Source organism: Triturus cristatus, chromosome 7 (assembly GCF_964204655.1).
Source record: "Triturus cristatus chromosome 7, aTriCri1.1, whole genome shotgun sequence".
NCBI classification, from domain to species: Eukaryota; Metazoa; Chordata; class Amphibia; order Caudata; family Salamandridae; genus Triturus; species Triturus cristatus.
This window is the reverse complement of record NC_140590.1, coordinates 237,607,251-237,631,490: the sequence shown is the minus strand read 5'-3', so window position 1 is coordinate 237,631,490 and position 24,240 is coordinate 237,607,251. Positions and strand designations below refer to the sequence as shown.

At 51.2% G+C, this 24,240-nt stretch overlaps 1 long non-coding RNA gene across 1 annotated transcript; it reads right to left on the bottom strand.

Annotated features, from left to right (window-relative positions):
- Positions 1 to 500: 500 nt before the first annotated feature.
- LOC146809298 (uncharacterized) lies at positions 501 to 24,240 on the bottom strand. The gene is made up of 3 exons (XR_014966393.1): positions 24,168 to 24,240; positions 12,572 to 12,598; positions 501 to 1,627 (listed from the first exon to the last, which is right to left on the bottom strand). It is a non-coding gene; the product is annotated as an uncharacterized LOC146809298 (long non-coding RNA).

Sequence of the window (24,240 nt, the reverse complement as noted above, 5' to 3'; positions counted from 1 at the left end):
CTGCTAGGTAAATCACTGTGACACTCCCTTATACTTACCGCAGATGAATGTGCATTGGTGTATGTGACTAATGGCACCCTCTTTCTCACCTAGGCGATAGTGCATATGCCGTGCAGTCATTTATCCTCACTCCCTACCTACACCCATCAACCCTGAGTGAGAGACAATACAATGTGGCACACAAATCAACACACAACGTGGTGGAGCGCACGTTTGGACTACTGAAAAGCAGGCTCCGCTGCCTCCACAAGAGCGGAGGCGCACGCCAGTACACACCCATCATCTGCTGCAAGATCATTGCTACTTGTGCAATGCTGCACAACCTTGCCACAAAGAAAGGTACAGAAGTGAAAATAACAGATTTTGAGGAGGATGATGATGATTTTGCACAGCCAGAGCCCAACGCAGCAGGAGTGCCAGCAGCAACAGATGGGAGAGAGAGACGGGCAGAGATCACATGCAACTATTTCTAAGTAAGTAAGGAGACACAGCCAGTTGTTGGATGCAATGACGTAGTTTTAATATGTGGGCACTACGCCACAACACAAACGGCCAAACTGGGCTTTCAAATTGGTGACATCCATTATAGGAAGTCATGGGTTACTTCACCCAACTCTGTCCTGGCAGTGTGGGCTGCATCAGCGTCTGCGGCCACGCACTACAGTGTGGGATGCCAGTGACTGACTGTCCTCACTGGCTGTGGGACCAGTGGCAGCCCCATGCCGTCTGCTGCTCCTCCGTGTGTCTGTGACAGGGGGGGTAATGCTGCTCCGACTAGTCGTGTCCTCGCTGTCCACAACATCCACAGCACCAGTATTGGCAGACTGGCTCGTTAGCAGCACCTCAAGAGCAGTGCTCACCTTAACCAGCCCCCTAGAAACATCAGTGCTGCAGTGCGCAAGCCCCTCCTGCATGGCCAAGGAGCGCCTGCAGAGCAGAGAAGTGGCAGTAGCTAGTCGGTTCACTGCCCTCGTATGGTGCTCCATTTTCTGCCTCTCCCTTCGCCGTGTTGCTCTGTCCTCCTCCATGTTACTGCACAGCAGCATCACAGACTCAGACATGTCCCGCATGCCCGCAGCCATCTCCCTCATGCCCTCAGCCATTGAGGAAAGGCCCCTGTCAATGTTGCTCATTTTATCATTGAGGCCCTTCATTTGTCGTTGTACCGACTGTATTGCCTTGCCTTGTAGGCGCTGCACCTTCACCATGGTTGCCTCCAGCCCTCCGAAGACACCATGGCTCTCATCCTGTGGAGGTGGACTGCTCTCACGAGCCCTGCGGCGGCATCTGGCACCTGTGTGTGCTCCCTCAATCGTGGACAGCACACCAGCATTGCTATCATCCAGTGGCACAGTGGTTGATTCATCCCCCCTCGAGTCTTCTGAGGAGGACTCGGACACATGCAGTCTGGCAACGGCACGCCTTCTGGGTCTCACCACTGCAGGTGGTGTTGATGCTGGTGAGGCTAGCAGTAGTGGCGATGCTGGCTGTGGTGGCGTGGCTGGCTGTGGTGGTGAGGCTGGCATTGGTGGTGCTGTGTGCCCTGCACTTGTGGTGGCCTTCTCAGTGATGTGCTTCCGGGGTGCCCTCTCTCCCTTCTCCTGAGCAGTCCTGCGCGATGTGTCGCCTGTGGACAGAAACTTTACATTAGCTCAGTGTACCTGCAGCCCTGCATTGCTCACATCATAATACATTTCTGCAACACTATCTCATTGTCCTGTGCCTGATTATCGCAAATGTGTGTCACATGCCTTGTTGTTGGGTGCGATTCCTTTCATGATAGGGGTTTCCCTGACTACATCACCCATAATGCATTGCTGGTCTGCACAAAAACCTGTACTGGAGTGGGAATCACATTGCCCAATTGGGGATTTGGGATAGGGGAAGGGGGGGCACAATGCTGCGCATGCTTCTTACCTTTTTTGGTAGCAGCTCTGGCTGAGCTGTCTGCATCCCCAATCCCAACGACCATTTCAGGCTCTATCGTTGACTCCACGAGCTGCTCAAGTTCTGTGAGGAATCGGGACCTGAGGCGCCTACCTAGCGTCTAAAACTACGAGTCCCAGCAACCATGGAACCAGGAAATGAGCGTCTATATAAGGACGTCACGCACGGCAGAAGACGTGCGTTATTTTGAATCGGAGAATCCCTTTTCGTCGTTCGGAGCTCGGCGTCCCGGCGGGAAGTGGTATTTGCAGCACAGAAGGAGAAGAACCCGAAGACTCCACCTTCCCCGTCCCTCGGAGCTCGGCGTCCAGGCGGGGAGTGGCTGGGAGTAGCAGCGAACAACGAGGAAGCAGGTGAGAGGTGGCGGAGCTCGGCTGAGCCCACTACGGTCTGCACCTGGCAGACCTCGATACCCGCCTTCCCCTTCTAGACTCACGCATAGGCTCGGACGAGCCTTAGTTAACCGCGCTGGAAGAGCGCATGGAGGTTTCAGGCTCGGAGGAGCGTAACTGAGGGTTTTTTGATCGCGCTCGGAGGAGCGAGCGGTCGACTTTGCAAATCCGCGCAGTGAATGCGCTATTGACCTTCTTTAGGCTCGGAGGAGCCAGCCCTTGATGTGTCCACGCTCGAAGGAGCGAAAGGTAAATTCAGGCTCGGGGGAGCTTACCTATTGGTTGTCCAGGCTCGGAGGAGCTTACCTATCGTTTGTCCAGGCTCGGAGGAGCTTACCTATCGTTTGTCCAGGCTCGGAGGAGCTTACTTAGTCAGACAGCACTAGCAGCAAGACTAGGTGCTCAGTGAAGCATACAAAGTATCACCACGCTGGAAGAGCGCCTTCAACGGTCATAGAGAGAGCGAGACATTGGGCTGTATTGAGGCACACTAGGCTAGGGACAAGACCCCACCAAGACCTAGCGTGTTGATTCTCACCAGGTGAAGGAGCGCTACAACTTAGGGGCTCCAGGCGGCGGTGCCTTCACCGTGGAAGCCGATTAATACTTCTCTTTTGATACATACCCTACTGAGAGGGGATAACGAAACCGTAGCAGGGGTCTGTGGTTCAAATCACCAGAAGTGAGGTCCATTGCTCTCCCTACCTTTTGTAACCTCCTGTATTAGTCAGACTGAAAGAGAGTAGACTGTTTTGGTTGTACTGTTGTGTTGTGTTTTGTCATTTCAGAGCCTTATCCCTGCTGACCCTTTCCCCCATCCTTCCCTCGCCTGATCACCTCTGGGCTCTGTAACCTTTTGGTTGGAGTCCGGGGAGATCTGGAGGTGGACCTCTATATCATCACCCGGATCCTGAGGAGTTCTGCAACCTGACAGAATAACGCACCCACGTTAGGTGCTCCTCCCGGTCCGGGGGAGGGTATAGAGTATGGCCTCCTTAGAGGACGTAGTACAGGCTTTAGCTTTGGTCCAGCAGGAACTGGTGGCATCGCGTTTGGAGACGGCAGCCTTGAGAGATAGGGTAGATAGATTAACCCGTAATCCCTTTGATGAGGCGTCTCCTATGGGGCAGCAGATACAAGTGACTGTACCACCGCCTATCCCTTTGGCTAGCCCAGAGAGATATGCGGGAGACCCGCAAAAGATTCAGATCTTCCTCACTCAGGTGTTGTTACATTTTTCTTGTAAACCTTCGTCTTTTCCCACGAATCATTCCCGAGTGGCTTTTGCCATCTCGTACTTGGTGGGAGACGCGGCTTCATGGGCGGTCCCTTTGGTCAGGAACAACGATGCGGTCCTGTCTGACTGGGACACCTTCCGAGCCACGTTTGAAGAAGTGTTCGATAGACGAACGACCACCTTCAGTACAGACAAGGAGCTGCTTTCGTTGAGACAAGGAAAGAGTGACTTGGTGTCATACCTCACTTCATTTAATCGGTTAGTTGCAGAAGCAGCTTGGCCGGAAGAAAAACGAATGTCCTTGTTTTATCAAGGGCTTTGCGACGATTTAAAGGATGTAGTGGCGCAGATAGACCCCCAACCCACAACCTGCGCGGCGCTGATGAATTTGGTATTGCGATTAGACGGTCGCTTGGCTGAAAGAGGGGGAGATAGATATAAGGGGAGCGGAGCGACAGTTCTGTACACACGGAGAGAACCCAACCCTGTTTCGTCGGCTAACGAACCTATGGAGGTGGGAGCCGTGAGGCCCCCTTTATCCAAGGCTGAAAGAGAAAGCTGACGCACTTTGGGGCTCTGTATGTACTGTGGAAAAAGGGGGCATTTTGTCCGTGAATGCCCGACCAAGCCTAGAACCCCTGTGGTGCAATATAGAGGCAAGAAAGCCGCCGTATCCACCCTAGTAAAGGAAACAAGCCCTTCAGAGCTTGCCTCGCCTTTGCTACCCGAGAATACGGTGTGGAGGATACCTTCTCTTGCCAATACTAGGTCTACTGCCACCGAAGCCCACATAGTGTTACCAGCGGGTTTGGAAGTGGGGGAGCAAGAGAACCAGGTAATAGTAATGTTGGATTCAGGCGCAACAGGGAACTTCATTGATAGCGGACTGGTTAGTTTACTATCAATTGAAGCAGTGCCGAGGGACTCCCCAGAGGAGGTGTTGGCTGTGGACGGCGAACCACTGAAATCCGGAAGAATCACTCTCCACACTGGGGACTTGAAAATGACACTAAGGGATGGGAACCAACAACACCAGGAAGTAATCGAGTTTAACATCATAGCCGCTCCACAATACGAAGTGATTTTGGGGATGCCTTGGTTTGTACGCCACAATCCCACGGTGAATGGGCGGGACAAGACTGTACGCTTTTTGTCCAGGGGGTGTGCCGAACAATGCTTGCAAACGCCTCACTCACAGGCTCTGGCTCTAGCAGGTCCCTTCCACCTGGCTACGGCCGCCGAAAAAGACGTAGAGTTACCGAAGGTATATGAGGGGTATGCTGATGTTTTTAATAAAACTCAGGCGGAACAGCTCCCCCCGCATAGACCGTTTGATTGCCGTATAGACCTGGTAGAAGGGGCGATCATCCCATCTTGTAGGGTATATGCATTATCTGACCCTGAGACACATCATCTAAGGGAGTATCTAGATAAGTATCTTGCCCTGGGATTCATTAGACCTTCCCGTTCCCCTGCGGCCTCTCCGCTCTTTTTTATAGCAAAAGCGAACGGGGAATTGAGAGAGTGTTGCGATTATAGAATGCTGAATAAAAACACGGTGAGAAACAGGTACCCGTTGCCACTAATCAGTGTCCTGCTGGATCAAGTACGCGAGGCCGTAGTATACACGCGACTAGACCTTCGGGGGGCTTACCATTTAGTACGTGTCAGACAGGGGGATGAGTGGAAAACGGCCTTTAAGACTCGGTTTGGTCTATATGAGTATTTGGTCTCTGTAATGCCCCTGCGGCATTCCAGTTTTTTTTAAATGAAGTACTAAGAGAGTATATGGACATCTTTGTAGTGGTCTACATGGATGATATTTTGATTTACTCCACAGAGGTGGGAGAGCACACCAGGCATGTTAGGTTGGTTTTGGAAAAATTGAGGGCCAATCTATTGTATTGCAAACTCAGCAAGTGCGAGTTTGGGGTAACCACGGTGGAATTTCTGTGAGTAATACTGAAGCCAGAAGGGTTGTGTATGTCGGAAAGAAAGATTCAGGCGATCCGTGACTGGCCTATTCCACATTCTGTTCGAGAGGTACAGTGTTTAGGATTTTCGAACTATTACCGCAGGTTTATACAAGATTTTTCCTTAATAGCGGTACCCATAACACGACTGCTACGTAAAGGAGTCCCATTCCAGTGGACGAAGGACGCCACGAATGCATTCGAAGTGCTAAAATCCAAGTTTACTTCGGCTCCGATTTTGCGACATCCACAGACAGATGTTCAGTTTATCGCGGAGGCGGACGCGTCAGAAGAAGCTATCGGGGCAGTGCTGTCCCAAAGAGATAAAGACACAGGTCGGCTGCACCCAGTAGCTTATCTATCGAAAAAATTGGACAGCGCAGAGCGTAACTACACGATTGCCGAAAAAGAACTCTTGTCAATAAAGAAGGCGTTCCAAGAGTGGCGTCATTACCTGTGGGGGGCACAACATCCGGTACTAGTATACTCCGATCATCGGAATTTGTTGTATATGAAGACTGCGCGTCATTTAACGCCGAGACAAATGAGATGGACGCTCTTTTTCGCTGAATTCGACTTCAGCATTACATTCAGACCAGGCACGGAAAACAGGAAGGCAGATGCCTTATCTAGACAGAACACAACAGAAGGGAGTGTAACACCGGCGCCGCTAGCAATCATCAACCCGGCTAAGGTGATGTGTCGTGAGAGCAGAGGAGTTTTTGGATGAAATAAGAGCTAACCGCTCAGCAGAGAAGTGGAAGGATTGGATCAGCACAACTTCGGAACGGAGCCTTAAGGGAGGGCTTCCTTTTCACGGACAACGGCTGTTCATCCCAACGAAGGCACTTAGAATCAAGGCCTTGCAATGGTGTCATGACTCCCCCTTGGCAGGGCATCCAGGAATCCGAAAGACAACGAAGACAGTGTCTGGGCATTTTTGGTGGGACAAAATGCATAAAGATATCCGCCTATGGGTTATGGCCTGTGAAGTGTGCGCCAGGAACAAGAGCGACAGAGGGAAAAGAAAAGGGAAATTGCTCCCGTTGCCCATACCACAACAACCATGGCAGAACATTAGCGTGGACTTTATTACAGGACTGCCGGGGGACAGCGGAAATTCCGCGATCCTAGTTGTGGTTGAGAGCCTGACCAAGATGGGTCATTTTATACCATGCCACAACCTACCTACGGCGGGACAAACCGCACAGCTGTTATTGACTAACCTGGTACGACTTCACGGTTTGCCAGGAGTGATTGTGTCAGACTGGGGTCCCCAATTAATCGCCAGCTTCTGGAAAACCTGGTGTAAGGCGCAACGTATCGAATCCGCTACTTCCACCAGCTTTCACCCACAGACAGATGGGCAGACCGAGCGCCTAAATCAAACATTAAAACAGTATCTGAGGTGTTACGTGTCACACTCACAGGAGTCCTGGGTGTCAATGCTGTGGATGGCCGAACTGGCCTACAATGGGGCATGGCATAGCTCGATTGGGGTTTCCTCCTTTAAGGCCAATTACGGATATGAAGCGAAAACTCTACCGGTATCCCTGCCAGAGGACTTGGGTAATCAACCGGCAGTCCATGCCAGGCTGCGGGAATTGCATATCCTTCACAAGCAAACTCAAGAGGCTTTGAGGGCGGCTAAAAGGAAGTATAAGATGTGGGAGGATCGGAAAAGGAGATCTGGTCCTGCGTATGAAGTGGGCGATCGCGTTTGGCTGTCCACCCGATACACAAGATTTAAGCTGCGTAGTGTATTCCACCAGCGGTTCATTGGCCCTTACCAAATAGTGCGGAGGATAAATCCGGTGGCTTACAAACTCAAACTGCCGGGTTCCTTGCGGATTTACCCCGTGTTTCATTGCAGTTTGCTGAAGCCTGCGATGGCTGCCTCGAGGAGAGCCCCGCCACCGGTATGGGTGGATGGGGGATTGGAATACGAGGTGAGAAGCATCCGCGACGCCCGCTATCGGAGGGGCAAGTTATGGTTCCTGGTGTCCTGGAAAGGCTACTCGGCTGAAGAAGATTCATGGGAGCCCTCTGACGCGATGCACGCCCCGGCGGCGGTGAAGAGGTTGTATGAGCGACATCCGGAGAAGCCTGGCTCTAGGAGGCGCTTGGGGAGGGGACCTACTGTGAGGAATCGGGTGCTGAGGCGCCTACCTAGCGTCTAAAACTACGAGTCCCAGCAACCCTGGAACCAGGAAATGGGTGTCTATATAAGGACGTCACGCACGGCAGAAGACGTGCGTTATTTTGAATCGGAGAATCCCTTTTCGTCGTTCAGAGCTCGGCGTCCCGACGGGAAGTGGTATTTGCAGCACAGAAGGAGAAGAACCCGAAGACTCCACCTTCCCCGTCCCTCGGCGTCCAGGCGGGGAGTGGCTGGGAGTAGCGGCGAACAACGAGGAAGCAGGTGAGAGGTGGCGGAGCTCGGCTGAGCCCACTACGGTCTGCACCTGGCAGACCTCGATACCCGCCTTCCCCTTCTAGACTCACGCATAGGCTCGGACGAGCCTTAGTTAACCGCGCTGGAAGAGCGCATGGAGGTTTCAGGCTCGGAGGAGCGTAACTGAGGTTTTTTTTTTTTTTTTTTTTGAAACCGTTTATTACAGGTCTTAAAAGTATACAAGTATGGGCCCACAACCTTCCGGCCGGCCGCTAGCAATAGTAGGAACATACAACATATATTCATGGAACACGTGGTATTACAGGAGGAGCGTTTCTCAATAGATAACAATGTCGAAAACCACATCATCCAGGCCCCATTATGCGGTTTCATTTTAAAGTAAGAACAACAAAAAATTAAAACCACACCCACAAGGCAACCCACAATCAAAAATAGCAGCACGTGCTCCCCAAGAGGGGGGATCCCAACTATACACAGAAGTGTGAAGAGGGGGAAGTGAGCAAAGCGAGGACTGGGGGAACCCAATGCCCGGCAGCGGGGGAATGAGTCAGCTAAGGGGATGGGGCTGGCGAGGGATCAGGCAGCAGCGGTGGCGCGCAGATACCCCCTCGGTAGGCGTTCCAGGGGCCCCATACTTTCACCCATGTCCCAGGCTTACCCCTCGCCACATACACCACTTTTTCGCGAAACATGCACCAGTCCATGTGTTCTTTCCAGGCCGAGACCGTCGGGGGCCTCTGGGATCCCCACAGTTGAGCAATATCACGCTTGGCTACCATATATCCCAGAGTCACCCACCACGTCTGCGGCGCTGAGTAATCAGTCGGTTCCCACACATTCAACAGGTATCTTCTCGCTTCAGGCAACAGCGCCACATGCGTAACCAGACGCAGCACCTCATGTACACCACGCCAGAACCCCTCTACCTCCGGGCACTCCCACAAAATATGCAAAAAAGTCCCCAAAGCACCACACCCACGCTTACATAACCCATCTCCGGCATAGCCCATACGCAGAAGCTTTGGCCCCGTCATGTAGACCCGGTGGAGTATCTTGAGCTGGACGAAGCGAAGGCGAGCCGGTATGGCCACCTCCTTCGGGGAGGCCACCGCGGAGGTCCAGTCCTCGTCGTCCAACTCCAGCCCGTCGGCAACCCAAGCCGCACGAAGGGCAGTCAACAGGCCCGAGCGGTCGTTTATCAGCTTTTTGTATATAAGTGAGATCGTGCTGTCCGGGACGTGCCCATCCAGCACTCTATCTTCCAGGGGGGAATATTCCGGGATGGAGGCAACGTCCGTGAAGACGGAACCCAGCGCATGACGGACCTGCAAATACCGGAAGTATTCACTGCCCTGCAACTGAAATTCCGTCTGCAGCATATCGAACGTTTTAAATCGTCCTCTCGTCCAAAGATCCCCCACTTTACTGATACCTATTATGTCCCACTTCTCAAAGCCCTTAGAGGTCCACAGGGAACCTAACCGCTCAGACGCGTATAGTGGTGATGCCCGGGTCAAACGGTCCTTCCACCCCATAGCTGCATTGGCCGCGTGCCAGACTTGCACCATGACACGCCTGGGGCCCGTCAGACGAGCGTCGGGCGCGCTAGAATAGAGCGCTCGATTGTAGTCGCCACCTGGCAGGAGCATCTTGTCCATTTCAAAAGCCGGGTTTAAGGCGGGCCCGTAGAGGCCGTGGTTAATGGCAGCGAGCTGGGAGGCCCAATAGTACCGTTTAATATCCGGGAGGGCGAGCCCCCGTCAAACCATGGGAGCGTCAGCTTAGCCAGAGCAATGCGCGGCCTCCAGTCCCAGAACAGGCGGCGTTGCAGACTCTCCACCTCACGGAAGTAGCGCGCCGGGACCAAGTCCATAGTGTTCTGCAAAGCGTACAGAAAACGCGGCAGAGACATCATCTTGAACAATGCCGCCCGGCCAAGCGGCGAAAGCGGCAGGCGCCGCCAGCGTGCAACATCTACCCGCAGACGCTGGAGGGGGGGGAAGCAGATTCCGTTCATACCGGGCCTCCGGGTCCAGAGTAATGAAGACACCCAGGTACCGAAATCCCTGCGGGGCGATCTGGATCGGACAGCCCCGCGGGAGAATAGGAGCCTCCCCAGAGAGAACATACACACACGATTTAGCCCAATTGATGACGAGACCGGAGTTACGACCAAACGAGTGTAAAACATCAACTAGGACTATAAGTGATTTGCGTGGGGAGGCTAGGTACAGAAGGATGTCATCAGCGTATAGGGATACGCGATCCTCATACTCGGGGTCCAACGGAGACCACGGATGGAAGGCTCCCACCGCAGCCACTCCGCCAGGGGTTCCAAGGCAAGCGCAAAAAGAAGCGGCGACAGGGGACAGCCCTGCCGCGTGCCCCGGCCCAGCTCGAACGGGGCCGATACTCTTCCGTTCACGACCACCTGTGCCAATGGGCCCGCATACAGCAATTTGACCCAACTGATGAATCCTGGGCCGAACCCGAACTTAGCAAGCATCGCCCAGATGTATGGCCACTCAAGCGTATCAAACGCCATGGTGGCGTCTAAGGACGCCAAAATGGCCGGTTCCCTTATGAATGGGACGCGCGCAAGCACCCCATGCAAACGCCGCAGATTAAGGGCTGTATTGCGATGGGGAATGAAGCCAGACTGGTCCTGATGAACCAGATCTCCCACCACACCGACCAGCCGATTGGCGAGTACCTTAGCGAGAATTTTGGGCTCCGCATTCAGTAACTGAGGTTTTTTTGATCACGCTCGGAGGAGCGAGCGGTCGACTTTGCAAATCCGCGCAGTGAATGCGCTATTGACCTTCTTTAGGCTCGGAGGAGCCAGCCCTTGATGTGTCCACGCTCGAAGGAGCGAAAGGTAAATTCAGGCTCGGGGGAGCTTACCTATCGGTTGTCCAGGCTCGGAGGAGCTTACCTATCGTTTGTCCAGGCTCGGAGGAGCTTACCTATCGTTTGTCCAGGCTCGGAGGAGCTTACTTAGTCAGACAGCGCTAGCAGCAAGACTAGGTGCTCAGTGAAGCATACAAAGTATCACCGCGCTGGCAGAGCGCCTTCAACGGTCATAGAGAGAGCGAGACATTGGGCTGTATTGAGGCACACTAGGCTAGGGACAAGACCCCACCAAGACCTAGCGTGTTGATTCTCACCAGGTGAAGGAGCGCTACAACTTAGGGGTTCCAGGCGGCGGTGCCTTCACCGTGGAAGCCGATTAATACTTCTCTTTTGATACATACCCTACTGAGAGGGGAAAACTCAACCGTAGCAGGGGTCTGTGGTTCAAATCACCAGAAGTGAGGTCCATTGCTCTCCCTACCTTTTGTAACCTCCCGTATTAGTCAGACCGAAAGAGAGTAGACTGTTTTGGTTGTACTGTTGTGTTGTGTTTTGTCATTTCAGAGCCTTATCCCTGCTGACCCTTTCCCCCATCCTTCCCTCGCCTGATCACCTCTGGGCTCTGTAACCTTTTGGTTGGAGTCCGGGGAGATCTGGAGGTGGACCTCTATATCATCACCCAGATCCTGAGGAGTTCTGCAACCTGACAAGTTCTGTGAGGGCAGGTGCCCTGTTCCTTCCTCCTCCTGTCTGGCTGGCCTGTTTTTTCAAATCAGCCATCTTCCTCTTGGTGATGATCCGGATGTCATACCACCGCTTCTTCAGCACATCAATGTCCCGGGGGGTCACTCCAATGGCATTTACCTGCGACTGGATTCCTTGCCAGATCCTTCTTTTTTCAGAATCAGCAACTTGCAGGGACTGCATTCCAAAAAGCTTATTGTGCTGCTTCACCACCTCCTCCACAAGTACCTGCAGTTCCTTCAGGCTGAATTTTATTTTCCTCTTCCTCTTCCTTTCACCTCCATCTGTGTCCTGGCTGGCCATTGTGCAGGATCAGTTAACAATGTTCAGGCACTGGCTCTGTTGCACTCCTCAGCACTCCCAGCCTCTTCAGAGGGTTCTGATTGTGTGCACCTGCCTGGGTGTGGCCACTTCCTGGTTGGGAGGGGTGTTGGTTGCACATGATTGGCTGTATCCTCAATTGATGTGTTTTTGAAACGCCGAATCGGTAAATTCCGTAAATACCGATTCGGTAAATACCGATTCTGAAATACCGATTCTGGAATACCGGTCGGTTTTGTGGAATCGGTAACCATTTTCCGAATTTTACCGAATCTGTAATATTTACCGACTATTTAGGTACATACGAAATACCGATTTCTAAATACCGATTCGGTAAAATTCGGAATTTATGAATCGGTAAATTTAACTTACCTACATATGGCCCTTAGTACTGTGTTCGGAGACAGGTTCAATATGCTCTGCCATACTTGCTCACAATGAGGCCAAAATGTAACACTATAATAACCTCCTAGTGATCACCCTAATTGGGACGATGAATATATTCACCACCCTAAACTAGCATCACACAAAACAAATGCAGCTCAATAATCAATGGCATTTTACAGCACATTTCAACAAATGCAAAAGTATGATAACTATAATATGACCAATAGAGGATACAGAATCATTTTTATCTACTGCATTGGACCAGCACCCACAGAAGGAAATCTAATAGCTTGAGACTTACCTATAAATGATGGTTGTGAGGATATTGCTGAAAGGGAAAGGAGGTAGAGGTTAGACAGAAAGCATTACGGAGAGGGACAGTGCTTTTCAAAGGAGGAGAGCAAGGAGATGACTGGGAACGTGGGGAAGAGAACGAACCAAGGAGGAGGCTGGACACCGGGAGGCGTAGTCTCAATGGGAGTGAATGCATAAACTAGGCACAGACCTGGTAGCACACCTATTGGGCAATGGACGCTTCACACTACACTGGCTCGGCAGTGGTAGCCACGCCTCTCTCCCGAAGATTTGGCCAAGAGAAGAGACGCTCCTGACACCATGGAAAGCTGCATGTTTAAAGCCACAGATCACATTTTTAATGAAACTGCACTACAGCAACAGCACCGGCCCTGATGTAATATTAATGGCCGCCGAGCAGCACGCTACCAGCAGAAAGCCTTTTAGGGTCTTACGCAATACGTAGCTAAATTAATTATTTGCAGGGAAAGGATCCCATACACCCGGCAGCCTCCGAGGGATCAGTGAGAGCTGGACTGCAGAGGTGCTCGTTAGCGAGCCTCAAATGTCAGACCCCGGGAGGAAAGGAAAAGCCTGACAGGGAAAGAGAGACAGCAAAACAGAGATCTGGAAGGGAGGGGGCGCGTAAAAGACAGGGACAGCGAGGTACAATGATGGAAGAGGTGGCGACGCGAGAGAGGAAAGGAGAGGCCTGACAGGGAAGGAGAGACAGCGACACAGATCTGGAAGGGAGGGGGCGCGAAAAAGACAGGGACAGTGAGGTACAATGATGGAAGAGGTGGCAACGCGAGAAAGGGAACGGGCACAAAGAGGGGAGAGGGCGCGAGGTAGACGGGGACCGCATGTTAGAGATAGGAAATGAGGAAAGGCTTGTGAGAGAGAGCAGGATTGAATGGGGAGAGCAAGAGCAGTAAATACAGACAATACCTAAAAAGGGTACTGGGTGGAATAATCTCCAGAAAGGGGATGAGCTAGTGACCCCGGGGATTAGGGATTAGATTTATCCCAGGTGACGGCATCAGTGCTGAGGCACTGTGCCCTTGTCCAGAGAGGTGGTCGGCATAGTGTAGCATGACCAAGGGCAATGGTAGGCCTAGTTAGGCTCAGTCCATGTAAACTGTGAGTGCCCTAGATGCAGCTAACCTAGAGCCAGGAAGATTCCTAGGGCAGTCTGGGATCCCTGTAACGGGTGGAGGTCTCATGACTGGAAGGAGTAGGTGGACTGAGCGGATAACTGGTGAGAAGGGGGGTCTAGTCAGAACCCCTTATAACTGGTTATCGCTGACTAGGGCAAGAATACCCATGCATAGTGGCTATTTCTTCCCTGTAGGAATCAGCTGGGCGCGGCGTGTTAGAAGGTGGTTCTGACCATCTGAGCTGCCCGGATTTTTTGCTTTTTGAGCACCTAATTTTTGAACTTTCATGTTTAAAACGTTTTTGTTGAAACAAAACAAACCATGGGGGAGGGGGATAGGAGGTTAGGGTACATATAATACAATAAAAGAAAAAGGTGCAACTCAAGAGGGTTGGCGAAGGTTGGCGAAGGATAGCTCGGTGGTCCAGAGGAAAAGCACAGTAAATGAAAGGCAAGAAATGCAATCTGTGGGATCCCTGCGTGCATATCCAACACCCCAAATCTGAGCAATGAAAGCCAGCAGCAACTCAACAAAGCACAATCCACCCCCCCCCCATCCCTCATCCCCCCAGTAAAGAAAGGAGGGAAAAAAAAACAATACCCCCAACCCCCCCGTCCTATGGTCCCGCGCCAGATTTATCCGCCCAAAAAGCCCCGCACCCCCCCCCCCCCGAGGACCCCGTCTCACATGTGATCTAGTCCGCCGGGATCACCGGCGGCGTCAGCCTAAGAAGCCTAAGATACCTCGGACAGGTGAGCTCCCGGAATTCGGTGGACAGCAGCGCTAGAAAGGGTTGCCACAGCTCTTCATATTGGTCTATCTCCCCCGCCACCGTAAGCGACAACTTCTCCATTCCCAGCACATGCCAGAGCCTATGCAACCAACCCGTAATGGAGGGGACAGTGGTGGTGCGCCAGTGGATAAGGATGTTCTGGACCGCAGACCCCAGCGCAATCGCGATCTGCCTACCCCTGCGGGACTTCAGTGGGTACATTAGGTCATTGGGGAGGCCCAGCAGGACATACGCCGGGAAGCGCGGCAGCTCTATCCCAAAGTGCTTATCCACCTCGTCCAAAACTTCCTTCCAGTAAGCGGTCAGCACGGGGCAATCCCAAAGAATGTGTGAGAGGGTACCCTCCTGCCCGCAGCCCCGCCAGCACCCCTTGTCAGTGTGTTTATGCATTTCATACAGTCTCTCCGGGGTGTAGTACCAATAAGTGGACACCTTAGTAAAGGTCTCCGTAAGGCCCGTATGATATGCAGAGTGCCGCGCCCGATACGCATTTTTGTCCCATTCCTTGTGGCTGAGCGTCCAACCCAGTTCTCTGTGCCAGCGCTCCCTCCCCGGGTTATAATAGTGAAACGGCGGGGGTTGTAGGTACTTGTACAGATCGGTAATTAGCTTAGCGTCGGAGGTCCGGGTAGCCAGCCACCTCTCATACGGTGTAATTTGACGAGCAGCGGTGTCACGCACCTGGGGCTGGAGGGCCCAATGCCGAACCTGCATGTAGTGCAATCTGTCCAGCTCCGTCAGGCCGAATTCCTGGCGAAGTTGCTGAAAAGGAATCACGCCCTCCGGTCCATAGATCTGGAAGAGCACCCTGCAGCCCGCATGCACCCAATGGGTAAAAGCTCCCGGCTCCATCCCTGGGGAGAAGTCCGGGTTGCCCACTATGGGTGTGAACGGCGAAGGGAAGGTGGTGAGGCCCCGAGCCTCACAGACTGCACCCCACACCCTCAGGGGGACCCGCGTAACAAAAGAGGCGTAAAGGTTAGGGGGGCGATGCGCGCGGCGCAAGAATGGAACCTCTTGTAAGGTGCGGCCCGCCACTGCCTGGTCTTGAAAGAGCCAGTGTTTGTCGGACTCCCACCTGCTCCACTCCACCAGATATCGCAGCTGCGCCGCTTGAAAGTACTTACGGAGGTCCGGGATACCGAGACCCCCCGCCTCCGGAGCAAGCGTGGAGAGGACCCTCTTCATCCGTGGCTTGCGGCCCTGCCAGACAAAGCGGGAGATGTCAGCCTGCATTTGTCGTATCCAGCCCACCGGGGGCTGGAGAGGTAGGGCCCGAAAAAGATACAGTATCTGGGGCAACACCGTCATCTTAACCGCCGCGATGCGCCCCAGCCAGGACAGTAGGCCCTTGCTCCAGTGGCCAAGCTCCTCCTTGATCTTCCTGCTGAGGGAGGTGTAATTGGCCGTAACCATCTCCGGCAATGTGGGCGCCAGCAGAATCCCCAGGTATGGCACCGTGGACGAGGACCACTGCATGGGGAAGAGTCGCTGAAGGTCCCTCCTGGTATCCGCAGCCAGGGACACGTCTAACGCCACCGACTTGCTCATATTCATTTTGAAGCCGGCCACACGTGCAAAGGCGTCCAGTTCCTGGAGGCAAGCAGGCAGCGACCTCCTAGGGTCGTCCAAGGTCAACAGGACATCGTCCGCATAGAGACTAACCGTGTGGACATACTGGCCCATCTGGACCCCAATAGCATCCGGGTTGTTGCGAATCCTCTGAGCAAACGGCTCCATGTAGAGGGCAAACAAAAGCGGCGAGAGGGGGCAGCCCTGCCTCATGCCGCGTTTGATAGCAAATCCACCGGAGCTACACCCGTTGACCCGCACCGACGCTGAAGGATGCTTGTAACAGTTGAATACCATGGTGCGGAACTTATCACCGATTCCCAATTTCTTGAGAACCAGCTCGAGATACGGCCAGTGAACTCTGTCGAAGGCCTTCTCCGCATCAACGGACAGCAACATCCGCTCCCCCGGGATCCGCGAGGCCTTCTCCAGAACATGCGTCACCCGTTTGGTATTGTCAAGATAGAGGAAATCACTTCTTCAACATCGATATCTCGCTCCAGGTTGTCCGCCTGTGCAGGATCCAGCACCGGAAGGGTCACTGACTCCAAATAGCCTTCGGCATCCCGCGGCGAGGAGGGCTCCTCAGCATACAGCGCCTCGTAGAAGCCGCGGAAAGATTCCGCTACCTCTGCGTATTTTTGAACTTTTACCATGGAAGAGCCTCATAAGCGGGGACTCAGCCACACGGAACTCATGATGAAACAGACTGCATGTGGATTTCACCGGCGTCCACCTTTTGAAAGAAGGCGGTTGCGCTGTAGCCAGGGTAAGGGACATCGGACTGGTTACATGTAGACACATGTACACACCCAAGTGCACCCGTGTAAGGGCGGCACGGGGGAGATTCCTGTTGTGAGTAGCCCAGGAGCGGGTACAGATAGAATGGTGTGGCAGGAATTATGCAGAGTTTGGTGGTGGCATGGAATAGGCTTTATAATATGGGGAGACACGTGTAAGGGGAAGTTAGTGTGCTTTACTGTAGGAGAACTCCATTACGCTTCTATGAAGACCCCGTGGGGTAGTTTCACTTCCCTATGACCTACAAATTCCAGACACGCACCAAAGTACACTATAAGTTGTGTGAAAAGACGTATTCTGCTGAGTCAAAAGCCATATCTGTACTGCTTATGGGTCATCCAGAAATGTCATATTCTTCTGACTACGCTCATAACCAGAGCCTGGCTGGGTGTGAGCCTGCCAGGTTAATTACCTTCCTCACTACCTGTAGCATCAGAGGCCTAGCTCTTCGCTGCAAGCATTCCAAGGGCAAAGGTCTTCCCTCCAGGAGGGAGGGATGGGGTGGAACTGCAGTTTATCCATTAGCAGCTGTCACACAGTGCCAGGCACAAGGCCTGCTCCGTGCCCAGGCCATGAAGTCAGCAAGGGGGTAAGGGGTCTTTTCAGAGACCATGTGGCATGAGATCCTTGGACGACACCATTTTGAAGTATCCCAGAGGCCCATGCAGGAAGGAGGGAGTAGGGGCGGAGAATTGATGTGTCGCTGCAGGATAGGGCAGAAGTTCCTTCCTGCCAGCTCCCTCCAAATTCTTTTTAAAAGTCTAGCACAGGAACAGGAGCTCTCTCTGGGGTGCGGTCTTGCTGAGGAAGACTGGTGCTGGAGCCTGGCGCCCTGGGCAGTTGGAAGGTGAAACCCCCTGACTGTCCTATGACTCTGGACTGTGCCTTTGAGGGAGTCCAGGGCCAGTGAGGAGAAGCCTGGGCCTCTGCGCAAGAAGAGAGGCCCAGGAGAGCCAGTGAAGACAGCTCCTTGCCGAGCCCCCCTCCTGGAGGCCAGAAGAGTGATGAAGAGGGCTCCAGGTGGCTAGGGCTGGCCACCAGGAGCAAGAGGAGGCCAAGACTGTCACAATCGTCCTTACAGGGGCCGAGATATTCCCCCCAGAAGGTAGGCGACCTTTTGCTGAGATTGACGACGAAGCGCGTGGGCATCCGCTGCTGTTCTTGGATGTGCCCCTGCGGTGGGTCTGTTCCCAGGGACTGGAGGCTGTGAAATGGTGCCTACGGGGCCCAGGCTTCCCCGGGGAAGATAATACCGGGGGGCGCGCTCGTGCTCCCCGTGAAGTAATTCCAGCAGCTCAGGACCACAACTCCGGGCCCCACCGAAGACAAAGTCGGGGCCGTTACGCTCCCCGTGAAGAACTCTGGGAGCAGGCCCCCCAACTCCGGGCCCCGGTGTCTGCAGTAAGGCGGGGGAGTGCCGTCGCACTCCTCCGCAGCGAGAGAAGACCAAGTCGGGGAGCGCCGTCATGCTCCCCGTGAAGACCTATTGGGGCCTAGGACCCCCAACCCCGTGACCGCCGAGAGGAGGGGGGAGTGCCGCCGCACTCACCTGTGGCAGGAGGGGAAGAGTGCAACGCGGGAGTGCCGTTGCACTCCCTCAAGGCCCCACCTGACCAGCGGCAGCCTCCGTGTCTGCCGGTAGGAGCGGGCAGACCAGAATTGAAGCGCCGGCTCCCTTGGCAGCAGACGATGGTGCTAGCCAGACGGGGAGCCGGCAGGAGCAGCCGTGGGTGGGCTCCACAAGCTGCTCTTCCACTCAACTGTGTGGAAGGAGTCCGGGTGGCCCCCAATGACGCGCAGATGCGGCGAGAGGCTGCCAGCAACGGCAGCGCGGCTCTCTCCGGAGCAGCGGGGGAGAGACGCTGCTTTAACATTCATGTGCTGAGCGTGAAGCCTTCCATAATGCCTTACAAGGCATAGGGAAGGCTGCTTGTTTTGGCGCGTGGTGACCCCCGGAGGAGGTGGGTCACCCCCATGCGTTGGAAAAGGTGCAGGGGAAGCTGTAGGAGCAATGCAGACTCCCCCGGCACGAAAATGGGAAGTCTCCATCCTCAGTCTCTGGGCGACATCTAAGGAAAGAAACCCTCAAGCGTTATCCATGTTTTGTATTCCTATCCAATGCTGGACCTTTTTTTCTGCAGCTGAAGCTTAGGACTGCACTGGAGGGTGCAAGGTTAGGCATGGATTGCCACTGAAGTGATACCCCCTAGAGGTGGAAAAGTGTAATTGCACAGGTGGTGCGTTAAAAAATCATAAGCAAAGTGCTTGGCATTCCTGCTAGGGTGCACATATATTCTTGCTACGTTAGTTGAACAGCAACCCAAACTGTCCGCCACTGTGAGTCAAGTCTGTACACTGTATGGTCAGTATGAGATGCTCAGTCTGGTTTATGTGTCACTATGGCAGGTGTTCCCATTATAAATGCTTGGTGGAATAATGGAGTGGGACGCCACTGGGAAGGTGCTAGTGGGAAGGGTCCTCACTCCAGGTTATGGTCAACCCACTGCATTTGAGGGCAAGATGATGTGCATACATGGGACAGGTGGTACTAGACTCCCCCGCCCCCATTTCGAGAGGGGTGAGTATGTTATACAAAGCAAATCCAACAGCTTATGTATATTTGTAAATTGATGCATAGTATTGAGTAGTGTGTGCGTGTAATAAATATACTCTTCCTTTTTATAAGGAAAAGTATAGACTGGACAATCAATTATTGAGTGTTATTTCTGCGTACTTGTAAATGGTGATTACTAGCCCACACCACCTCCCTTGAGTAAGCCTTAGACTGCTCTGCAACGCCACCTTCTGAGAGTCAAGCGCTACAATGGGGTGTTTGGTTCCCAGTGAAGGACAAATGTAGACCTACTGTTAGTGCAGGCCAACCAAATAATTCCTTGTTTTTCAACAGGTACTATTTCTAAAGCGGCTAATGCCTATGTTACTTCATCATGAAATCTAGTACACCTGCTGCAATATCAGTGGAACAAATCATTGTTGCCATGAGCACTGAGACATGGTAATACTCAAAGACATTATTACACAGTTGAAAAGATACTCGACCTCTTCATGATGACCTTAAATTCCAGAAATTCAAAATTGTGCAGGAAGAACTTTCAGTTACCCCAGAAGACATCATCTTATGAGGGTTGAGAATTGTCATGTCTGAAACAACAAGTTATTGTACTTGCCCATGAGCGACATCAAGGAGTTGTTGCTACTAAACGAGCTCTACTGGACAGAGTGTGGTTCCCTTGTCTTGATGAAAGAGTTATGAGCATGTCACTTGTGCAACAGCTTGTCATCCAGAACAACCCCACATCCATTAAATATGTCTGATCCAAAGCATGCATGGGAGAAGACTGCAATTGATTTCTTTGGACCCCTTATCAATGGACATCATCTACTAGTGATTGATGATGAATATTCCAGTGTTCCCCTTGTGGAAGATCTGTCAACTACTCATGACAGAGTGATTGAGAAATTAGAAAGTATTTTTGCAACGTGTGGTGTTCCTTCGATTTTGAAATCTGACAATGGCCCAACTTTCAATAGTTAAGAATTTAAAGATTTGATCACTCATCTAAATGTCAAGCATCAGAAAAGCACACCTCTTTGGCCTCAGGTGAATGGTTGTCGAGAGATTTATTCACACCCTCAAGAAGATTGTGCAGCCCGATGCCCTGGAAAAGCTTGAACTCAAATCAGTTCTTCAATCTACACTTTGTGCATACAGGTCAACTCCCCATTCTAACATGGGTAAAAGGCCTGACCCTTTAATGTTTGGGAGAGCCTTAGGAACCAAGTTACCACAAAGGACCATTGAGAAATCTATTGACATTGATAAACTTCGCACTGACTCATCTCACAAATGCAACACGAAGACCTATGCAGACAGACACCACTGTGCTTGAAGCACCTTGTTTAAAAGAGGAGATCAAGTCATTGTCAGGCAGAAAAAGGAAAAACAAGGTTGATATTGTCTTATGAGATGGAAATGACAGGATCCTTTTGGTCCCTAATGGACTCCGTAGTACAGTGACATAAGTGCTTGGGTGTGGGTAATAGAATTCATGATGTAGAATTTTCAGTTAACAGTTACATGCCGAGGAGTAAAGACGTTCAATACCAAGCTTTGTGTGTCGCGCGATTGTTGGCAAGTACCCAGGCTGGGGAGGGCGCTACATAGGCTATCTTTAATTCTTAAGTCCTTCTTTTTTGGATACATTTTAGTTAATGTATTTGCCCATACTACACCTGCGTGGCTTGAAGATTACCTCTATCCCTCAATTTAATTGGGCACTGTCAAACATGTTTACATCCTGTTACTCAATATGTATGGTTGCTGTAATGTATACCTTACTTTAATGCTGTTTGTCTTTTGACTTTGGGTAATGTAATCTAAATGCCTTATTTATGTATTTCTTAAGTAATGCGCTCCTATACATTCAGGTAATATATGGGTAACATAAAAAAGAATAAACAAACAGGCCGTGACAGGGTACAACCGTACTTACACTCACTACGCTCTACTTTGTGTTACCACTCTCCCTTCACTCTCACCCAGAGCTAGGATGACCAACTGGCATAGGTGCAAATTCAGGACAGTGAGTGTAAAAATTCAGGACAAAGGGTCAAAATTAAGGACAGAAGGTCAAAATTCAGGAGAGAAATTTGGGACAAAAGGTACGTTTTCTGACACATCAGGGGAGGTCGTACAATAGTGTATAAGTAAGTAGATAGACAACCAAAATAAGTACACGTCAAAATAAGTTTATATTAAGTTGAGCGAATCGAGCACCTCACCGTTTTGGTATGTGCACAGCTTTGAGCAACTGTGCAGGTCTTTTTGTGGTATTTCATATGATATTTTGTTTACAGTTTGGGGTTCCTTTGAAGTGTTGTCCCACCCGCACTGCAGGGGATGCAGAGGCCTTCAGCCTTCTTTACACCCCTTCACCAAAGACCTCCCTCTGCACAGATTCCCTCACTATCAACCTCCCATGGTGCTCCTCATCTCTATATAGACCCTCACTCATGTGTATGTCATTTATTTTACAGTGCTGCTCAGCCCAATGTAGGGTGTTGAGCGCTTTAGCTCACACACTTATTGTTCAGAGACAATGACTCATAAGTATGTAAATCAATATATAGGATATGTTACTTAAGACAAGGAGGGCTACAAGGTGTAGGAGTCACATGGCTTACATACTTGGTAGCTACTATATGCAGGGACACTGGAATTATGCAGCAGGGAGGACCAAATTATGCTGCAGGGTTGACTAAATTATTTGGCAAGAAAAGGGAATTTATGCACATTTGAACACGTTCTGGTCATAGGTTGCACCTCATTAGTACCTGTATAACACCCAAATATAGTAATATGCAAAGGAAGGTGACCAGTCAACCTTTACAAAGGGCCTTTGCAACACGTCACTGCCTTTATAGTTATTTTTTTACCATTTGAGGTAGACACTGTTTTCAAATTAGAATCTAGAGATATATTCAGCTAATGATGGATTATGTAGCACATGTGGCAAATCCATAATCATGCGAAAACTGTTGAAGCCGCACAATCGCATAATTCCAGTGACCCCGAAATACTATCTGAGGATATAACACATAACATATGAAATAAAAATGAAATGCCAGCATTTGTAAAGCGCACACAGCCACCTCCGGAGAGGTGTCCCAGCGCTGGGGCCCATCGGGAAGATTAAGCAAGCTATTGTCCAGAGTCACATGGTGCTGGGTTAACCTGCCGCCGGCACCGGGGATCGAACCATGTGACCCCGTGTTCCGTCGTGAGCTGCCCTGGCCACTGCCCCACACCTCTTCCCTAACATAGTGGTTGGGGTTGTCTTTACCATTATTATACAAATGAATACTTTGCTCTGCATGTTACACGTTGTGCTTTACAAGAGGCGCATTATGCCTCTATGATTCTTTATGATGAGTCAAAACCGGGATTAGTGAAAACTCAGATCCCTCCAAGAGATACATTAATCAGCAGAGTTACATAGACATTTTTGTTATGGCCCGAAAATTGCAGGCATGCAAAGCACTCAGAAGTCTTTCAAAATGTAACTTAGTCCTCCAGCACAGATCCTTCACAAAAGCAGCATGCTGTGCCCTAAGGCCTATGCAGAGGACGGCACGCCACATGCTGTAACTACACAAGGGCCCATTGCAAGGGAGTACCAGAAAAATAAAATACCCCCGCCATATATGGCACAAAATAAAGTAGCAAAGTGAGCTATCCTGTTCTTTCCTTTTGAAGTCGGTGAAAATTGTTTCACTGATGAAAATTTGCAAAAAGAATGCAAAATTACGCTTTTTACAGCAGGAAAGAAAATTGGTCAAAAACTGCCTTTACCTAAATTGACAGTCGTCTTTTATTCTTTCCGTCTTTTCATTTTCTTTATTTCCTTATGTCCTTCTTTCTATCCACCTTTGTTCTCTACTTTCTTCTTTACATCCTCCATTTATTTTTCTTTCCATCTTTCTGCCTGTGCATCCTTTCATTCCGTCTCTCATACTCTTTCGATTCTTTAAATTCATATTTCATTTTCTTTTCCATTCCAAGCTTTATTTCGATTTCATTTTCTTTTCACATTTCCATATTCCACATTAACATTAATTTTGTTTCTTTTTTTCCATTTGATCATCCTCTTGTCCTTCCTTCCATTGTTAAATCTAGATCTTTCTCTCTATCCAGCTTTCTTTCATCATTTGCATTCTATACTTACTTCACTTTCTCACTCCCTTTGCCTTGTGCTTCTTTTTGATTTACCATTATCATGATTTCTCTTTCTGTAACCGCTTCTGGCTACTTCAGAACCCTCTGCCCCTCTTCACCCCCCTCCATCCCCTACACACACAGCTGCACCACAGTGATTATTCTTGCTTTATTTCTTTGTGTGTTATTCTGTCCTGTGCTGATCTGCGAGTTAGAGAGGACCATGAAACACTTATCTGACCCTGGTGCCTACACCTTTGGCCCATTGTCATTCTTTAGGTGATAATCAGCCACATCAGAATGACAATGGGCCTGTACAAAGACGGAGCTTGGTCAGGGGAGGGGCTGCTGCGACCTCAGAGAAGTGCGAGCTGGCTCCGATGGTCACAGGGGGACAGCACAGCTTCGTGCCATCCCCAAAATTACGGACAACAGGCGTCCGTGAAAGAAATGCTCACGGACAAGGGGCCCAAATAACGGGCAGTCCGTGAAATTTACAGACGGTTAGTCACCCTACCGTGAGCAGCAGCCTATATTCACTAACCTGTTCAGCCCAACAGCGACTGCAATAGTTCGTGTGTGTCTAACTCATAGCTATGACAATTGCACGTATGGAC